A 19204-nucleotide genomic window follows, 5' to 3' on the forward strand; every position below is an offset into this window, starting at 1 on the left:
CAACACTTGTTATCTCTCTCTCTCTTTTTTTTTTTTTGATGATAGCCATTCTAATAGAATGTGAAGTGATAGCTCATTGTGATTCTGATTTGCAATTTTCCTCATGATTAGTGACATTGAGCATCTTTTCATGTACCTGTTGGCCATTTGTATCTCTTTGGAGAAATGGTTTATTCAGCTTCTCCATTTTTTAAATCATTGAAGTTTTTTTCTATTGAGTTGTATGATTTTTTAATATATTTTGGATACTTAACCCCTTACCAGGAGTATGATTTGCAAATATTTTTACCCATTTGGTAGGTTGCCTTTTCACTTTGTTGGTGGTTCCTTTTGCCATGCAGAAGCTCTTTAGTTTGATGTGGTCCCACTTGCTTATTTTTGCTTTCGTTGCTTTTGCTTTGGTGTCAAATCCAAAAAAATTGCAAAGGCCTATGTCAAGAAACTTACCCACTGTTTTTTCTTTTCTTTTTCCTATTAAAAAAATTTTTTTTTTATTGGAGTATAGTTGATTTACAATGTTGTGTTAGTTTCTGCTGTACAGCAAAGTGAATCAGTTATACATATGTCCACTCTTTTTTTAGATTCTTTTCCCATATAGGCCATTACAGAAAACCATTGTTTTCTTGTAGGAGCTTTACAGTAGGTGTGGGTTTGGCCCTCAGGGTGTTAGGGGTACCCACAAGCCAGTTGGGGGATCCTCTGGTGAGGTTTCTCCAGCAGTTCATAAGCAGGCTTTCTGCTGGAGTTTAGAACACAGTCAGCAGGAACCGTGTCCCTTTAATGCCCTCTGATATGCTTATCTGCCTCTTTCCCAACCTCCTCCCTCCCCCTAATCATGGAACTCTTGCTTCAGTACTCTGGGTGCAGCTCTGGAGAGATGATTTCTTTAGCAGCGTCCTGCACAGCTGGGACAGCCAGACGCTCACTCACCACTCCCCCAGTCCCCCACCAGAGGGATCCCTGGGCTCTTCCTTCTCTAAGCTGGGCTGCCTTGGAGGGCAGGAACTTGGCAAAGTTCCTCTTACCCACTCCAACACATCCAAACTTGTATTTTTTTATTTTTTTGCACCAACAGAGTGCTGGAACTTCTCCTCTAGAAACTTGAACTTCTACTAAGGTTCTCTCATCCATGGGTATCTGCCACAATCAGCATCTTCCAGGTGCTCTCAGACTGTGGCCCAGAGGGGTTGGAGCTGGCTCACAGGCTCCTGCTGGCTGCATAGCCCATACCAGGTTCTGTCTGCCTGTTACCCAATGCACGGGTGGGTGAGGTGCCTCTGGGTCCCTTGGCATATGGTGCTGGATCCCATAGCTCCCAGAGACACTTTTGTCCATGGATAGAGGCCAAATCTTAGGTGTTAAAGGGGGATAAAAATAAGGGACATCTTATTCTGCCATGATGCTAACATCACTCCTCCCAATAGCCTGCATTTTGGCAATCCAGATTTTAGCGTCCATGCAGGTGTGACAACAGAAAGAGCATGGAGTTGGGTGCCAGACAGAGCTGCTACTCACTAGCTTTGTGACTGCCAGAGGTACTTGATCTGAACATCAACAAAACGGCACAGTTTCACCTTTGTAGGACTGTTCAACACCAACAAGTATTTATCAAGGGCCTACTTACTGTGTGCCAGGCACCGGGCTAGGCACTGGGGATATGATAAATGGTAAGACAGACGTGGTTGGTGCCACTCTTGCACATTACAATCTAGCAAGGACTGTATCACTAGTAGGGATGTGTCTAAAGTGTCTGCACAGTGCCTGGCACATCCAGACACTTAACACATATTAGTGTTTTTTTCTCCCATCCTTTCCCTCCCGTCTCTCTTCTCCTCAAAAATATGGATTGTAGGGCCAGGTCAAGACTCCCCTTTGGCAAAGTGGTTTTCTGGAGCAAATGGCAGGATAGGCTCCTTTCTCGTGGCTGAATAATATTTCATTGTATTTACTTGAGCATATTATGCTAAGTGAGACAAGTCAGACAGAGAAAGACAAATACTATATCTCACTAAAATGTGGAATCTAAAAAAGGTAACCTTGTAAAAAACAGAGTAAAATTGTTACCAGGAGATGGGACTGGGCAGGGACAAGTTTGATGTTGTTTAAGGGTATAAACTTGCAACAAGTAGCGAATAAGCCATAGAGATCTAATGCACAGTATAATGAAGATAGACAACAGTGTTGTACTGTAATTATGTAGTGTGATGAATATCTCTACAATGGGAATCATATTGCAATATATAAATGTATCAAAGTAACACACTGTATACCTTAAATTTACACAATGTTATATGTCAAATTTATTCAATAAAAAAAGTGGGTTTCTGGAAACACAGTTAGAGGCGATTCATTCATACTTTACTTTTTAATCTGCCTTTACTTAGCACCTACTGTTTGCCAGACTGTGCTAAGCCTGAGGGATCTGTAATAGATAATTGTTATTGTCTGGCCACCATTATCTGAGCCACCGTCCTTATTTGAGGAATTACCTCACCATCTCTGACCAGGCTGAAAACATCAGCTACTCACCTTCATTCTGATCATGGGCACTTTGACTGAGGCTTAGCCAATCAGGTGCATGCACCCTGGTGCACCTGGGAGCCAGAGAGGCCAGGAAGTAGGGCGAGGTGGATAATCCAGCAAGGGGGAGGCCTGTGGCAGATGCTGCAGCAGCCTGTCATTTCCAGGAACAGTCGGCAGTGCCAGTGGGACGACAGTGCATTCTGGACATCAGGTGGCCTGGTTTGGTGGTGTGAGTTTTGAGTGTGGTCCTGGTTGCTTTTAGTTTCCTTTTTTCATACCTACTTTCTGATTTTCCCACTGGTTCAGTGAGCTACCCAATTCCTTTTAGCAAAATCCTTGCATACTTAAATCAACACAGATGGGTTTTGTTCTTCACAGCTAAGAACCCTGATTGACAAAAGAAGAAAAACAGTTAAGTCTGACCCCTGTCCCTCAAGAGCTTAGCACACAAGTGATTTCAATACAGCCTGTGTACTGGAGGAAAGACAGGACTCGTTTGGAACATCTACTGTGCTGGACTGTGAAATTCAGTAATGAACACACAGGACTTCTGGTGGCAAGGAGCTCAGTCTATTGGGAGAGATGGATCTATCAACAGATAAATCGTATAGCAGTGTCATAAGAACAGTGCTGGAGACGTGTGCAGGGAGTGATGGAAGCACCAGCTCAGGTGAGGGAGGGCTGCTGACGGACGAAGGCTTAAGAGAGGAGGACGCGATGTTTGAGGCAAGTCTTTTTTTTTTTTTTTTTTGCGGTACGCAGGCCTCTCACTGTTGCGGCCGCTCCCATTGCGGAGCACAGGCTCCGGACGCGCAGGCTCAGCGGCCATGGCTCACGGGCCCAGCCGCTCCGCGGCACGTGGGATCTTCCCGGACCGGGGCACGAACCCGTGTCCCCTACATCGGCAGGCGGACTCTCAACCACTGCGCCACCAGGGAAGCCCTGAGGCAAGTCTTAAGAGTAAAAGCAAGTCAGACAAAGGCAGAGGAGCCTGGTGGGAAAGAAGGCATTTTCTGTGCAAGAGCAAAGGCCCAGAGGAGAGTCAACGTGGTGTGTGTGGAATTAAGCAGTTTGGTGTTGCTAGAACCACTGTGTTCCTGGTGAAGAGTAAAAAAGTTATCAGGGGCCAAGAGAGAGGTGCGCTTTGAGTACAAGACTTAGATGCAGAGGTAAGAGTGGGGAATAGCTCCCTAGGGGAATGGGAGATGATGAGGACCAAGGATAAGGAAAACATGCCGTGGTGCAGAAGGCCCAGGAGAGGCTGGAGACCATGATATTTTAGTAGAACTTAGCCATGTGGTCAGAGATTTTCTCCAGAAATACTTAGCTACCAGTGTATAGCCGTAAAGAAGGATATTGGTCCAGAATTAGGGTTTTGCTGTAAAAATGAAGGCATCTGAATTTGGAGAGCCTGATCTTGGACCAGGTTTGCTCAGGTAGAACAAGCCACACACTTGAAACCTGCCTTCAGTTTGGATGGAGGAGAAGATATAGGACTGGGATGAAGACGGTGGGACGGTATAGTCTTGACTGAAATCTGCCACATATGGCCCAAATCCATTTCATGCCCTAACACAAGAGTCATTATATATTTTGAGTATAAAATTACGAATGTAAAAGAAAATTTTAAAATAATCGTCTCAATTCATGACACTGTGGGGATCAAGATGTTCTTCACATTTTTATAGTGCATTTACACAGCATTCATTTCCCTTATGAGGAAAATGTACAAGTACTCTTTAAGCATTTTAAGGAAAAAGCTTGAAATAATTGTAGCAAACATTTATAGAGGGCTTTCTGTGTATAAAGCACTTATTTACTCTTCATAAAAACCCCCTGAGGGGGCATCATTATTAACCCATTTTACAGATGGAGGAACTAAAGGGCAGAAAACTTAAGTGACTTGCCCAAAGTCACACAGGGGGAAGTGGGAAATCTGAGATCTGAACCCAGACGGTCTGGCTCTGGAAGCAGTGCCCCTAACCATATACTCTACTGCCTCTCCCTGGAAATGTCACCACATCCTCACAATTAGAGGCTGAATTGTGTGCCCTCAAATTTTATATGTTGAAATCCTAACCCCTAGTACCTCAGAATGTGACTGTATTTGGAGAAATGGCCTTTAAAGAGGTGATTTTGCTAAAATGAGTCCATTAGGATGGGCCCTAATCCAATCTGACTGGTGTCCTCATAAGAAGGGGAAATTTGGACACAGACAAAGGTCAGATGATGTGAAGACACAGGGAGAAGATGGCCATGAAAAAGCCAAGGAGAGAGGTCTCAGAAGAAACCAATCCTGCCAACACTTTGATCTCAAACTTCTAGCCTCCAGAACTCTGAGAAAATAAATTTCTGGGGTTTCAGCCACCCGGTCTGTGGCACTTTGTTACAGCAGCCCTAGCAAACTAATACCCTCATAGACCATGAGTTAAGAAGGAGAGGGAAAAGGGTGAGGCCAAAAAGAAATTAATCTTGCAAGTGAATTCCCCTTCTCATTTAAAATAAAAAATATATGCATTTCATTAGATAATAAAAGCTTTAACTAGATGGTGTTTTAAAAGAATTAACTTGGAATTCAGTTCTGTAATGGGAGTAAAATAAAGCATCAACCGAGCATCAACCGTCTCCATTGATACTGAGGTAGTATCACAGACAGGAAAAGGCAGCTTAATTAAGGCCAAAGTGTGCTTGTTAATTGGCTGTCATCCCCTCCAGGGAGCCTCCCAAGGGATGCCGTTTACAATTAGAGAGCATGGGTTTATTGACCGAGGATGAGGTAAGCTGGGCGTTAAGTGCACCATGTTTCCTCAGAGGGCGGCAGTCCTTCATTAATAATGAATTCAGTCTTTCCTCATGTCTTCTGAGTTTCCCACTAATACTGGAATCATTGGTGTGAAACATGAGGCCTTCCAGCAATTATAGGCAATGGAGAGATTCTTAGAAAGTGCAATAGTATATTCCAGGGTAAAACTAATTTCCAGCATACTTATTTTTTCTCTAATGAATTTCAACCCGCGTGTATTCAGTACTGACTGCCTGCGAGGTGGTGCCGGCTGGCTCTGAAGATCTCACTGGTGTCAGGATTCTGGAAGCTTTGTAGCCTGAGGCCCTTCGGAGGTGTATTTTCTGAGAAATAAATTAGGGAACGTCCCAGTCACAGGTCTGAATCGTTTTAAGATCAAAAAGCCTTGTTTGTAGATTTGGAAAAATTCAAACTTTGATCAGGTTGTCACATTTTTCAGTTCCTGCTCCATGCCTTATAGAGCTATGCGTTTCATGTTTCAAAGTTTAAAATCAGAGAGTAAAATTAAATGTCTCATTTTTACATGTATTTTCATTTTTACATTGTCTCGTTCCTCTCTGCACCTGAGAGTCTGGGTTCTCCTTTTACCGACTTATTTCTCACTAGCCTTGAAAGGCATCAGCATTCTGTGTATATCAATATAGGGTTGACATGATGGACGTTTCTGGAAAACTCCATCCCAGGTCAGAGAAATAGTCAAGAACATTTTTTTTCTCAAGGGCACTGAACTTTCAAAGATCAACTGAAGTACCTGCATGAAAAAGCTACTTGGGGGGAAGAGGAATTTGATAATTCTTAGAAACAATATACAGTGGTTGCCATTTAATGTAACTTTGAATAAATGAATGGGAAAAAAGAAAAGTGTGGGGAAAAGAGGCAAACACAGAGGAGACAGATGGAAATAGACAAATAGAGACAATTTAAAAGAAGTGATGCAGGGGTTTCCCTGGTGGCGCAGTGGTTGAGAGTCCGCCTGCCGATGCAGGGGACGCGGGTTCGCGCCCCGGTCCGGGAAGATCTCACATGCCGCAGAGCGGCTGGGCCCATGAGCCATGGCCGCTGAGCCTGTTGCGTCCGGAGCCTGTGCTCCGCAACGGGAGAAGCCACAGCAGTGAGAGGCCCGCGTACCACAAAAAAAGAGAAGTGATGCAGGAACAAAAGCATAGCAAGATGTGCCCAGGCCCAGAGACACAGGCAGAAATATATGTATTAGAAAGAAATACACAGAGTCATATTAGCGTCATACCCACCTTTCATGACATGGCATACCTCGTCTTAAGATACTATTACTTTAAAAGCTGTGTCACATTTTTCACACCAAAACGAAAGTAAAAAACCCAAATTTAAAACATAAACAAGAAATAAACTTTGTTCCACAAGCCAAAATAAAATAACACTGAAGGCCAAATCTGACTGGGCTGGGGATTTCTCACTTCTACATTTTGGCCACGTGTGAGCATGTACATGTGTACACACACACACACACACACACACACACACACACACACACCCCTAATGGTTTTGGACGATGAGAGAAGCTACTGCTCTGCCGTCGTATGGCTTGGCAGCGTCATTCAGAGTGAGGAGACACACAGTGATGGTGATTTACATCAACCAGAGCAATGGCCTGTGGTGGGTTTGACTGTGTGTAGAAGTGGCCATAGGCTATTGGTAAACAGACTCAAAGCTGCACTCATTCTTGACTTTTCTTTGTTTTAGGAGCCGGCCTTGGGGTGTCCCCTCCCAGGCCAGGCCTGTTCCCCGTCTTTCTTCTCATCATTGCTCTCTTTATTTTACTCCCTCACCAGTCAGAAAAACCCAGGCTATGTGGCCTGAACGGAATGAGAACCGTTGAGTAAGAAGAAACATCCAAGCAGAAAGAAAAGAATTTTCAAATTTCTTGTCCGACACTGCGCCTTCTTGATTAGCCTCAGCAATTGGGATCAATCCAGTTATTCCCATGTAGCAATATTTTTCATTCCCCAGCGTTTAGAAACCATCTCTCTATTCCTCTTTATAGTCTCTGGTCTTTGCATCTCTGTCTCTCCAGATGGCTTCTTTTTTTTATATATAAATTTAGTTTTTTTCTTTATTTTGGCTGCGTTGGGTCTTTGTTGCTGCGCGCGGGGCTTTCTCTAGTTGCCACGAGCAGGGCTACTCTTCATTGTGGTGCGCAGACTTCTCATTGCGGTGGCTTCTCTTGTTGCGGAGCACGGGCTGTAGGTGAGCGGGTTTCAGTAGTTGTGGCTCGCGGGCTCTAGAGCACAGGCTCAGTAGTTGTGGTGCACGGGCTGAGTTGCTCTGTGGCATGTGGGATCTTCCAGGACCAGGGCTCGAACCCATGTCCCCTTCATTAGCAGATGGATTCCCAACCACTGCACCACCCAGGGAAGCCCCCAAATGGCTTCTTTTATTACTATTATTAATTTAGTTATTTTTGGCTGTGTTGGGTCTACGTTGCTGCGCATGGGCTTTCTCTAGTTGTGGCAAGCCAGGGCTACTCTTTGTTGTGGTACGCGGGCTTCTCATTGCGGGGGCTTTTCCTGTTGCGGAGCACAGGCTCTAGGCGAGCGGGCTTCAGCAGTTGTGGCACACGGCTTCAGTAGTTGTCGCTCACGGGCTTAGTTGCCCCGCAGCATGTGGGCTCTTCCCGGGCTAGGGCTCGAACCGGTGTCCCCTGCATTGGCAGGCAGATTCCAACCACTGTGCCACCAGGAAGTCCCCTCGATATAATTTTAGAGTGTGTTTGCCCTTGGCACTATACTGAAGGCAGCAGTGAATAAAAATTCTACTGGGAAAATACAGTAATATTACAACTGGTGGTGAGGGTGAATTTGTAAACACACGTTTGTTTTCAAGTTTTCTGTGCCCCAAGGCATTCCCAGGGCTGAGAAATTTGGTGAATTCGAGGAAAACAGAGGAACCTGGAAATCTGGATGTTCCACCACCTGCTCACAGACCACAGGGAACTTCGCAGCCAGTACATTTGTGGAGGCTGGTGCCAGGGGGACTGAAAGTGAAAGCAGGCTGTGGATTTTTTCTATCTTTTCATTCAGCTCTTTTTCAAACATTCTTCCCCTTTCCAAGAAGCATTGATGTGCCTTTCTTTTAAAGTTACCACTGTAAGGAATCGAAGCCTCATTTCCTGGAGATACAGAGTTGGACAGCAGTCATCCCTCAAACAGGCCCCCACGGAGAAGATGTGGAGACATGAGCTCCCAACTCAGGCTTCCGGCAGATGCGTATTGAACCCCTCGGACTGGAAGCTGAGGTCATGGATTACTCTCTCATTGCTCTCAAGGGTCAGTTCAACTTATATTTCCTGTCACTGTTGTCTTAGACCACGCATAACTCAGTCTTTCTCAGCCCATTTCCACACACACAGATTTCTAAATCAGTTGTGAAAAAATACCATTAATATCTCTACATTCAAGAAGAGATGCTAATGGGAAGGGGGCGGAGGAACTACTGTGGATTGGCAGTAATAGGGGTTCAAATAAATAGGGCAGCAAATCAGGAAATGGGGTCGTGGCAGTCGCTTGAGGAGAGGAAGTTAAGCAAACTGGTCCAACATAACCACTGCAACATTTTCCGTTTTCCCTGGAAACTTCATTTGCATAAGTGGGCCGGTAGGAGCTTGTGGTGGGGCGGGAGTGTGAAGCTTTGCTACCGGATAAATACAGGTAGGAATCCTGCCTCTATCGCTAGGTTCTGTGGTATTGGACAAGTTTCTTAACCCTTCTCAGCCTCAGGTCAGGGATTACTTCCTAACTTCCAAAACTGTTGTAAGAAACAGATCGTGGTTTGCCGAGTGGTTGGTATACAGAGGCACTCACTACAATGTAGAACTCAGGGTTGTGCCCCGCAGTGCACTGGCCTGATGCTCACTTTGATGGGGGCAAGGAAAGAGGAAAGACAGCAGGAGGCTAGCAGGACCCTGGTCGAGAGCAACGTTAAACTCACATTAGCTACTTAATTTGCTTTTGTTGTCCTTATCACATCCTCACCAGCATTTCCCCCAACTTCAAGTCAAATGATGACCCAAAGAGATGACAAGACAAAATAATGTCAATATCGTGAGGCGTCTGAAATTTTTACCCTCTTTGCAGGCTAACAAGTGAGCCAGTCACAGCTTCACTGATGCTGGCATTGACGTCCCCTGGTCAGAGACAAAGGGCGTTATTACTCGCAGCAGAGCAGGCAGCATGAGCTTCACATTCTCACGGCTTCCTCTTGAGCCCCGAGTCCCATGGGAGTGATGCCGAGGTGGGCACAGGCAGATGCTATGCACACAGTGGATTTCTGTCAAAGCTGAGGAGCTGTGAGCTTAGAAAACCTCCGATCTTATAGTGGGCTCTTGGCAAACCTGCCCAACCTTTGTTCCAGAGATAGATATTACCTTTACTATCCTTGCCAGAAAACAAATCTGCCCCCAGCCCCTGAAAGAGACTCCATCTCTATCCTCCAAGGCTTTTTTGTGTACAATATCCTTGGAAAGACGGTCTGGGACAAGAGTTGTTACAACGCATGTAGAAACGACACAGAGAATTACCCTCCATCCCCCAACAAATAAGACACAGCCAGAGGCAGAACTCAAAAGAAGACAGTGTGATTAGATGGGAGGTGTTTAAAAATGTATTAATTTAAGCAATACAATTGATAACTTTCCATGGAACCTTAAATAACATAGCTCTCAATTGCCTGAGAATATAGGGAGAGATGATTATTGCTCCCTTACATGCTACTTTGGAAGCTGCCGCCTACACTGGTCATAGCGCCTCGGCTGTGGGGACTTGGCACCTACTGATACCATCTTGGCTAAAGGGCCTGCCCTGATGTTTTGGTCCATGCAATTTCCAATTAGCTTGGAAATGGGATTTTAGCCTATTGAAAGGAAATGCATCAGGGACTTTTTTTTTCCCTAGTTAATGCAAAGGAAAGAAATAAGATAGTCCTTTCTGAGTTTCTTTGGACTTTATGAGATTAAAAATGGTTTTGGAGAAAGAATTCCTTCAGAAGCCACATGTGGAGATTGTGGAATCCTGAGATTTATCCAGATAAATCGTCTTATCAGCGTGCGTTTGTGAGGTCAGACATGGTTCTCGTAATGACTTGAGGACCTGGAACACATCCCACCAAAGGGTTTCCAGCATTTCAGGTCCAGAGCACACCCTTTGGAGTCCTAAAAATGGAACCATCTCGAGGACCTTACACCCTTATTTGGAGGCACAGCCCTGCCTCCACTTTTAGACCACCCAGGGATCTGGTGTCCTATGTTTTGGTTCAAAAGTATTTTCAATATTTGCCGCGGGGCTTCCCTGGTGGTGCAGTGGTTAAGAATCCGCCTGCCAATGCAGGGGACGCGGGTTCGTGCCCCGGTCCGGGAAGATCCCACATGCCACGGAGCGGCTAGGCCAGTGAGCCACAACTACTGAGCCTGCGTGTCTGGAGCCTGTGCTCCGCAGCGGGAGAGGCCGTGACAGTGAGAGGCCCGCGTGCCGTGATGAAGAGTGGACCCCGCTCGCCGCAACTGGAGAAAGCCCTCGCACAGAAACGAAGACCCAACATAGCCAAAAAAATTGCCGCAAAGTGAAGTAATTGTCATAGTAAGGAATTCAGGGGCTGCCTTGTTTGAGAGTTTGATGACAGAGCAGCCAGGGCAGGTGGGGAGTGAGAGATGGGTGATTCAGTCAATGTCCTCCTTGCTTTCACTTCAGAGAGAAGGATGCAGGAACCCCAGATCTGCGAGGCCAGAGATCTGGTTCTCAGCCTTAACACTTCCTTCTTCCTTGCTTTCCAACTCTTAATCAGTCAAAAAGTACTTTTGGGGTTCCTAAATGTTTTTGCAGCTCTGCCCACAGTCTTTTTTATTTTTTTTTACTGAGAAATTCTCTTATTTTATCCCTTTGTGGTCTTATTTGTTTACATACAAAAAAATCCATCTGAAATATTTTGTTTTTGTTGTTTCATCCTGTGAGGTATAAATCTAATTGGATTTTTCTCAGGCTCCCAAGAAGAGTTGTCAGTGCTTCCTTCCTATCCCTAACACCTGACCACCCCACCTAGAGCACACCCAAGACACCCCAGAAATGCACCCAGAGGGGACACAACCCTTACTTTCATTCTACTCAAGTTCTTTCCAGTTGCCCAGAATTCTGCTTCCTTCAGTCATCTCTAGGTGTCATCCGAGAGGAGCCTCTCCAGGCTGGATTTTCAGCACAGACACAGAGGTTTGGCTGGCCTAGGGAAACTGGGATGCTTGGGGGTCCTGCCCTGCCGCCGGTGCCGAGCCTGAGCTCTGCCCCAGTGCCGGGCCCCCAGCTCTGTCTCCTCCCAGCACCTGGGGCTGGGTGAGTGGCCCTCTCGGCAGAGGGGAGCTCCACCCCCGGCGTCCCTATCCCCAACGAAGGAGAATTGCCCTCTGTGATTTTACGTGGAATCTGCCAGCAAGAGCCGCCTGAGAGACTAGACAATGGAGCTCTCTGTATCACTGCAGAAAAGGAGAACAAAAATGCTGACACTTCAGTGATTACATCTGGTATCCGCAGTCACCCGGGAGCATCCCAAAGATGACCCAATAGATGAGACGTACCTTTTCTTCAGAGCTTAAATTAGCTTTCAACTATCTAAAAGGTTAGAGAATATATCATTTAATTAAAGGGAAACTTAGCTTCCTTCTCCATCCCCATAAAGCACTGGCGTGTGTGTGTGTGTGTGTGTGCACGCCCACGTGCCTGTATGTGTGTTTTCCTTTGCATTTTTTGTTTTTTATTTTTTTATTCTTTTAAATTGAAGTATAGTTGATTTACAGTGTTGTGCCACTCTCTGCTGTACAGCAAAGTGACTCAGTTATGCACATATAGACATTCTTTTTTTTTTTTTTTTTTTTTGTGGTACGCGGGCCTCTCACTGCCGTGGCCCTTCCTGTCGCGGAGCACAGGCCCCGGACGCGCAGGCCCAGCGGCCATGGCTCACAGGCCCAGCCGCTCCGCGGCATGTGGGATCCTCCCGACCGGGGCACGAACCCGCATCCCCTGCACCAGCAGGCGGACCCCCAACCACTGCGCCAACAGGGAAGCCCTAGACATTCTTTTTACTTCGTGTTTTTTTGCACGGCTTTTGCAATGCTGGGAGCTGCAAATAGCTACAGGCTTTCTGTACTCTACATAAGGTGGCCACACATTACGACAGGTTTTTTTGGGTTTTTTTTAAATTTATTTTTGGCTGTGTCGGGTCTTCGTTGCTGCGCGCAGGCTTTCTCTAGTTGCAGCGAGCCGGGGCTACTCTTTGTTGCAGTGCGCGGGCTTCTCATTGCGGCGGCTTCTCTTGTTGTGGAGCGCGGGCTCTAGGCGCGCGGGCTTCAGTAGTTGTGGCTCATGGGCTCTAGAGCGCAGGCTCAGTAGTTGTGGTGCACAGGCTTAGTTGCTCCATGGCATGTGGGATCTTCCTGGACCAAGGTTTGAACCCATGTCTGCTGCACTGGCAGGCGAATTCTTAATCTCTGTGCCACCAGGGAAGTCCCGACGGTTATTTTAAGTATTCTGTTTTAGTATCAGGATTCAGCACAGTGCCTCACATGGAATACTGAATAAATGACTGATTTTATGGCCTTATTCACACTGGGATTTTGCTAGTAACTATGGATACACAGAAAACCCATTTGGTAAGTATTCCTTAATTCTCCCTTGGTAAAACAAATTCCAATAACTCCTGCACCTCTTCACTCTTTTGTCTAGCAGGGATCTCACTTGTCGGCAGAAGTGAACCACGTGGTCGCTGCCCAAAGGCCCCATGTTACGCATTGTCACTGCTTTGCACATTTACAGCAGATTTGTTTCCTCACCAACCGTGAGAAGCTGTGTCTTAAACAACTGGAGCAAAATTATATTTGTCAAACATCAAGAACAAAGTGCATTTTTGTAAGTCAGTAGTCTTGTTTATAATCAACTCAGTTTCCTGAATATTTGAAATTCAGTCATCTGGCTGTAGGTTTCTGGCTTATTTACATAATAATGCTTACTAAAGCTCAGAAACCACTTTCAGCTATATCTTTGTACTATGAGTCCAGCAGACTGAGGAATTACACTAGTAGTTATGTCCACCCTCCTCCCGATGCACGTGGGCCCCAGGAGTCCCAGTATTGGCAGCTGCGGTTTGCCCGCCTGCCCTGCACCACAGCTCAAGTGTGTTACCTTCCAGGTGTTCAGTCCGTGACTGAAGAGCCGCTAAGGACCTCAGACTCGTTGCATGGTGCTACAGGTTAGTTTGATTAATGCCAGGTCCAAGCTTGAGGCAGCTTGATTCTGACATGTGTTTTGCACTGGGGGCTAGGACCACAAGAGTTTGAATTGCATGATGGTTTTTTTGGCTGAAGAAGAAAGGAAGAACTTTAAAAAAAATTTTTTTTTTTGGCTGCACCACACAGCATATGGGATCTTAGCTCCTGGACCAAGGATCGAACCTGTGCCCCCTGCTGTTGGAAGTGTGGAGCCCTAACCACTGGACCACAAGGGAATTCCAGGAACTTTTCATTTTTTCGTATGCATCTAGGAGAAAAATTAAGATGAGAAGGACTTGTAACTCAGACACCAGTTCCTTGGTTAATCTCAAAGACCAGGGGACCAGGACAGAAGATGTTTGGAGCATGTGAAGACCGTGCCGTGGGCTTTCCCAGGGATAGCTGTGGCAGTCACGGAGGATACGGGTTGCCTTCCTGTGACTTCATGAGTGGCCAGCATCACAATGATGGTTGGAATTCTTGGCTACAAGAGAGACAACATCTAGGACTCTCAGAAAAAAATTGTGAACTAGGGAACGGGCTGAGGCCCTTCATGAAGAGATGGGCTAAAAGCCAGTGAAACTGGAGCTGTTAATGTTGTTGGGGAAAAAAATCCCAGTGTCCTGCCCTGTCTTCTATGGTGTTGTTGTCAGAGAGCAGAGACCAGCCATCAAAAGCACATTAATTCCGGTCTTTACTGGTATCTCTCAAGTGACATTCAAAAGGAAACGCAGGGCTTCCCTGGTGGCGCAGTGGTTGAGAGTCCGCCTGCCAATACAGGGGACACGGGTTCGTGCCCCGGTCCGGGAAGATCCCACATGTCGCAGAGTGGCTACGCCCGGGAGCCATGGCCGCTGAGCCTGCGCGTCCGGAGCCTGTGCTCCGCAAGGGGAGAGGCCACAGCAGTGAGAGGCCAGCGTACCACAAAAAAAAAATAAAAAAAGGAAATGCAGTTTACAGTCTGCAGTCTCACGCACTGAATCTCCTTTCCCCTTCCTCCCCAGCTCCCACTCTCTCACTCAGGCCTCCTGCTCCCCTCTTCCCTTTCTCAGCCTTTTCTGAGACAAAACTTCCCTCTCAGTGGTGCTCCTCACACGGATTAATCTGATCTGAAAGATGGGTGTGAATTTTTATCAGGATCGGGATGATGTGGTAGAATGCTAAGCAGGAAACACTAGAATGTTCCTCCAGGGGTAAGGAAGGGACAGCTGTGAGTACTTATGCATTCATAATTTTTGTCCCCATGTGTTGATGGGATTCTAGTTGTCCCCCCAGGGTAGAGAGGCCTGGAGAAACTTTGGTTACATGAAATTGTGAAATTAAAGTTTGTATTTAGTTCTCCAGCTTTGCTTTTCCACAGATTTTCCTCAGCATTCAATTGCTCATGCATTTAGAAAACATTTAGGGAATGCCACTTCTGTGCTGGTAGTTCAGAAAGAAAGAAAGAATCTAGAGAAGGAGACAGAGAAGTAAACACGTAATTACATTAGTATAATAAACACTATAATAGGGTTATAAAAGTATAATATAAAAACAATGACTGGTTTTTGCATTTCCCCCTTCCAAAAATTCAGAGGCTTAAATAAAAAGTGTATTTCTCTCTTATGTAACAGTACAAGAGTAAGTGGTCAAGGGATGCTATGAGGTTCTGGAAGTTTCACTGTAGCAGGGACCAAGGCTGTTTCTCTCTTGTGGCCTGTTCATCCAGGTCTTGCCCTAGTCCATATGGGATATGGTTCACCACCGTATCTGCTGGACCTGCCTCCTGGCTAGCAGGAAGCAGGAGACGAGGAAGTGCTTCCTTTAAGGAGGTGACCTGGAACTTTGATTCTGCTCACATCCTATGGGCAATAGTTTACTCATTTAATCACATCTAGGTGCAAGGGAGCCTGTGCGATGTAGTCTTTTGCTGGATAGCCATGTGCCAGCAAAACTTGGGTTTTGTATTTAGGGGAGAATGGATTTGCGGGAACAACTCATGATCTCTGCTACAATTGATAGCTAATCCACTATTTCCTAAGACTGTGTGAGCCAAGCAAAATACTTTGTTCTCAGCAGCAATGGCGTTTAACCCTGTAGTTTCCCTACATTCTTCAACATGGCCACAAGGTATGGCCAAAATCTGGAAAGGCCACAAGACACTCAGAGGGAAACTAGGAGACAGATTCTTCTGGTATAGGCAGTATGAGGTATTTGCCAAACAGTTCAAGGCTCTAAGCTAAGGAATCTGGGTGGCAGATACCATTTGGCTCCCTTCCCAGCACACATGTTCCACCTGCTCATGATGAAAAAGGAGACACTCCCTGGAGGCTTGAGAGTTTATCAGCAGGGGGCATTCTGTGTACATCTACTCCTATGCATGTGGGTGCACATCACCTTCAGTGGATCCCCACAGTCCCTCCCAAATTGCATCTTATACTTCATAGGCAACCTCAACAATGTTCCGACAACCTGGTAGAAGACATGCCAAAATTCCTACCAGAACCAAGACCTAGAGCGGTAGGAAGGGTGTGGGCCAGAAGGGTGTTCAGAACAGCTCACCTCCCCATTCAGAAGGCTGCACACCAGGTGGCTTGGATGCTGCCATTTCGATATGGATACTTAGATTTGGTCATCTTAACCAGAATAACACCAAGCTACTAATTTTTCTTTTTCTTTTCCAGAATGAAAAGCTGCTGTATTATCTTCATCTAATGACAAAAATAACAAATACCCATTTTAAAAGAATCAGACAATGCCAAAATAATGACATTACAAACCATCCAGCACAAAATACTTGAGTATTTTTTCCAGAATTTGTTCACTGGATAGGTATAAAAATCACTGGTTTAGGTTTTCTGGGAAGCAGATTCTGAGATGGAGTTTATTGTGCAGGACATTTCTTAAGAACTGTCCTTGGGGTCAACACCTGTGGAAAGAAGGGGATGAAAGCAGAAACAGGTAGAGAGAGAACTTGAGATGTGTTGCAACCTTGGCTCACCAGACAGGAAGCTCTGGGGTGAAAATGACCCAGCAGAATTGCTCTCTGTTGAGCTAAAATGACCGGCCTTATACCCTTACCTCCATCAGGAAGTACCCACCCTCCCTGCTCGGGAGGGCAGGACATTGGGAGAGGTAGCCCTGCAGCTGGGTCAGTTCCTGACCACGCTGACAGCAACAAGTCCTTTTTTGAAGGGGCATCTGGGTGGTGCCGCTTCACATCCATCACCCAGGCACACACACTATTATTTTAAACAAAAATGTAATCATATCATCTATGCTATTATGACCCTGATATTTTTTATTTAGCAACACAATGTAAACATTTCCTCCATGACCCCAAGTATAGATCACATTCATTTTTAATTACTGCGTATATTGCACTGAAAAGATGTACAATACTAACGAAATCCCTGTTGAAGGGTGTTTGAGAACCTTTCTATTTTTTTGCCGTTATGAGTACCTCAGTCATGAACATCCTAATGTATATATCTTTTCACACATGTCTAATTAACATAAAGTAATTCCCAAAAATGGAATGGGCCAAAAGGTATCCATATTTGCATTTGAAGTGTAGTGCCAAATTACTCCCCAGAACGCTGTACCAATTTACCAGAGCACTGAAGATAATCAACATTGATCTTCTTAATCTTTGCTAATCTCACAGGTGAAAAATAGCTCATTGTTTTCTTAATAACATTTATTAGTAAGTAGCCAGGTTAAATGCTGTTCCAGATGTTGACAGATTGTATCTCTTCATTTATTTTTCCTCTCGTGAATTATCTGTACCCATCCTTTGCCCGTTTTTCTCTGGTTTGTGTCTGTTACATTGAGGATATGTACCTGTTTGGTACATATAATATAATGTTATTTGCTAGTATGTCATCTGTGTCTTATTTTTTCTTTTCCTTTTTCTTTCTCTTCTTATTTTATTTTATTAAACTAACCAAATCCATTTATCACCTCTTTCAGAGTTCCGGTTTGGGCGTTATTCCTAACAAATTTCTCTCTACCCAACTCTACATAGATATTCTCCTGAACTTTCTTCTGGTAATTTTGTAAATCCTTACACTTTCAAGTTTTCTATTAGTAAGTAATGTAAAAAATAGACATTGTCTCCCCAGCCCATCCCTTAATCTCTTCTTATTACCCAACCGTACTGAATTACCTGTGATGGAGAAAAGCTATGAAGAAAACACAGTCTTTATATTTCCAAGTGGTCATTTTGATGCAACTGCATCACGTTGTCTGCTTTAATGGTCTTCCCTCCATCAGAAATGCCCCTGAATGGTCAGACTTTCCGTTTGGAGTTCATGGAAGCCCTGCCTCTACCTGCAATAGGAATCTGAGCCGGGAAGCAGTGTCCTTTCTGCCTCTAGACTGCGGACCTCAGGCCACCCACCTAGGCACGAGCTATGGACAATGGAAAGTGGACAAAATAAGTTCCAAACTGCAGCAGCTGTCCTAGGCATTTTTCCTGCTCACCCCCATCCGAGCTCCACATTTGCCTTTCCTTCTACCCAGTTACCCAGGCTTCCTAGCTCTGTACCTACATTTACGAGTTATCCACTCTGCTTTTCTTTCCCTCCTGTTGTTTTTTTAAAACACCTTTATTGAGGTATAATTTACAGACCACAAAATTCACTCATTTTTTAATATACATTGCAATGATTTTTAGTAAATTTACTATGTGTGCCACTATCACCACAGTCCAGTTTTAGGACATTTCATCACCCCACTAAGACCTTTTCTGTCCATTTACAATTAATCCCCACTCCCATCCCCAACCCCAGGCAACCACTAATCTACTTTCTGTCTCTGTAGAGTGGCCTTTTCTGGACAATGGAATCATATACCCCTCTAGTTTTGACATTGCCTCTTATCTCCAATGAGAAATGCCAGATTGAACTTCAGCTCTGTGGAAACTGACCAGCTAGACATAGGTTCACAAAACTGGTAAGTGACAGAGCTCTGACTCAGATCCAAGTCTTGTGATTCCAAATTCTTTCCACTCCCTCCTGCTTTCCTGATCTGGATACACTTTCAATGGTGAATGGAAAAATTTAGTAATGGCCACTTTAAAAAGCCTCAAAGATCACTGGCCTTCTGAGTCTGGACACAGCTCCTGACTCTTCTCAGCCACCAGAGGGTGCCCCAAAGATCTATCTTTGAATCGGCTTTTGCTTGTCACAGTTGAGCATCTTAGGAAAAATTACGTGAATTGTGACCTGAGTGAGATCTTTCTGGGTGGTATTTTTCTTACAGTACTTTCCCTCTCTGGGTAACTGCAAATAGCAATGGAGAATAAAAGCTAGAAATGTGTTTGGTGCACATTGAAAGTTTTCTTTCAGGCTTCTCATACCAAGATTTCTTTTTTAAATACAATAAAAAGGGAAACTACAGATTTGATTTGGGAAGCTGGTGAAGTGTTCTTAAGTTATAACAATCCAGCATGACAGGTATCAATTAATCATAATATTAAGGTGGTTTTGTTAATCTTTTGCATTTTTACATAACTAAATTGATTCTTTGAGGGAAGGGAACTGGAAACATGTTTTTAAATTGTTACCCTGGGCTTCCCTGGTGGCACAGTGATTAAGAATCCACCTGCCAATACAGGG

General features: G+C 45.0%; 1 protein-coding gene across 8 annotated transcripts in view; it reads left to right on the top strand.

Moving 5' to 3' along the window:
• MCM9 (minichromosome maintenance 9 homologous recombination repair factor) overlaps positions 1-19204 on the top strand; it is a 127070-nt gene that overhangs the window by 89100 nt on the left and 18766 nt on the right. Inside the window, exons 14-19 of one of the 8 annotated variants that reach the window (XR_004352478.1) lie at positions 8441-8628; positions 11823-11959; positions 13063-13245; positions 13526-17250; positions 17556-17633; positions 18408-18518. The gene's annotated coding sequence lies outside the window, so the exon portion shown is untranslated. Of the gene's footprint in view, positions 1-8440; positions 8629-11822; positions 11960-13062; positions 13246-13525; positions 18540-19204 lie in introns of those variants that run through there. The other 7 variants (XR_004352475.1, XR_004352473.1, XR_004352476.1 and 4 more) reach the window with 7 other exon arrangements.

Source organism: Phocoena sinus, chromosome 12 (genome assembly GCF_008692025.1).
Source record: "Phocoena sinus isolate mPhoSin1 chromosome 12, mPhoSin1.pri, whole genome shotgun sequence".
Lineage (NCBI taxonomy): Eukaryota > Metazoa > Chordata > Mammalia > Artiodactyla > Phocoenidae > Phocoena > Phocoena sinus.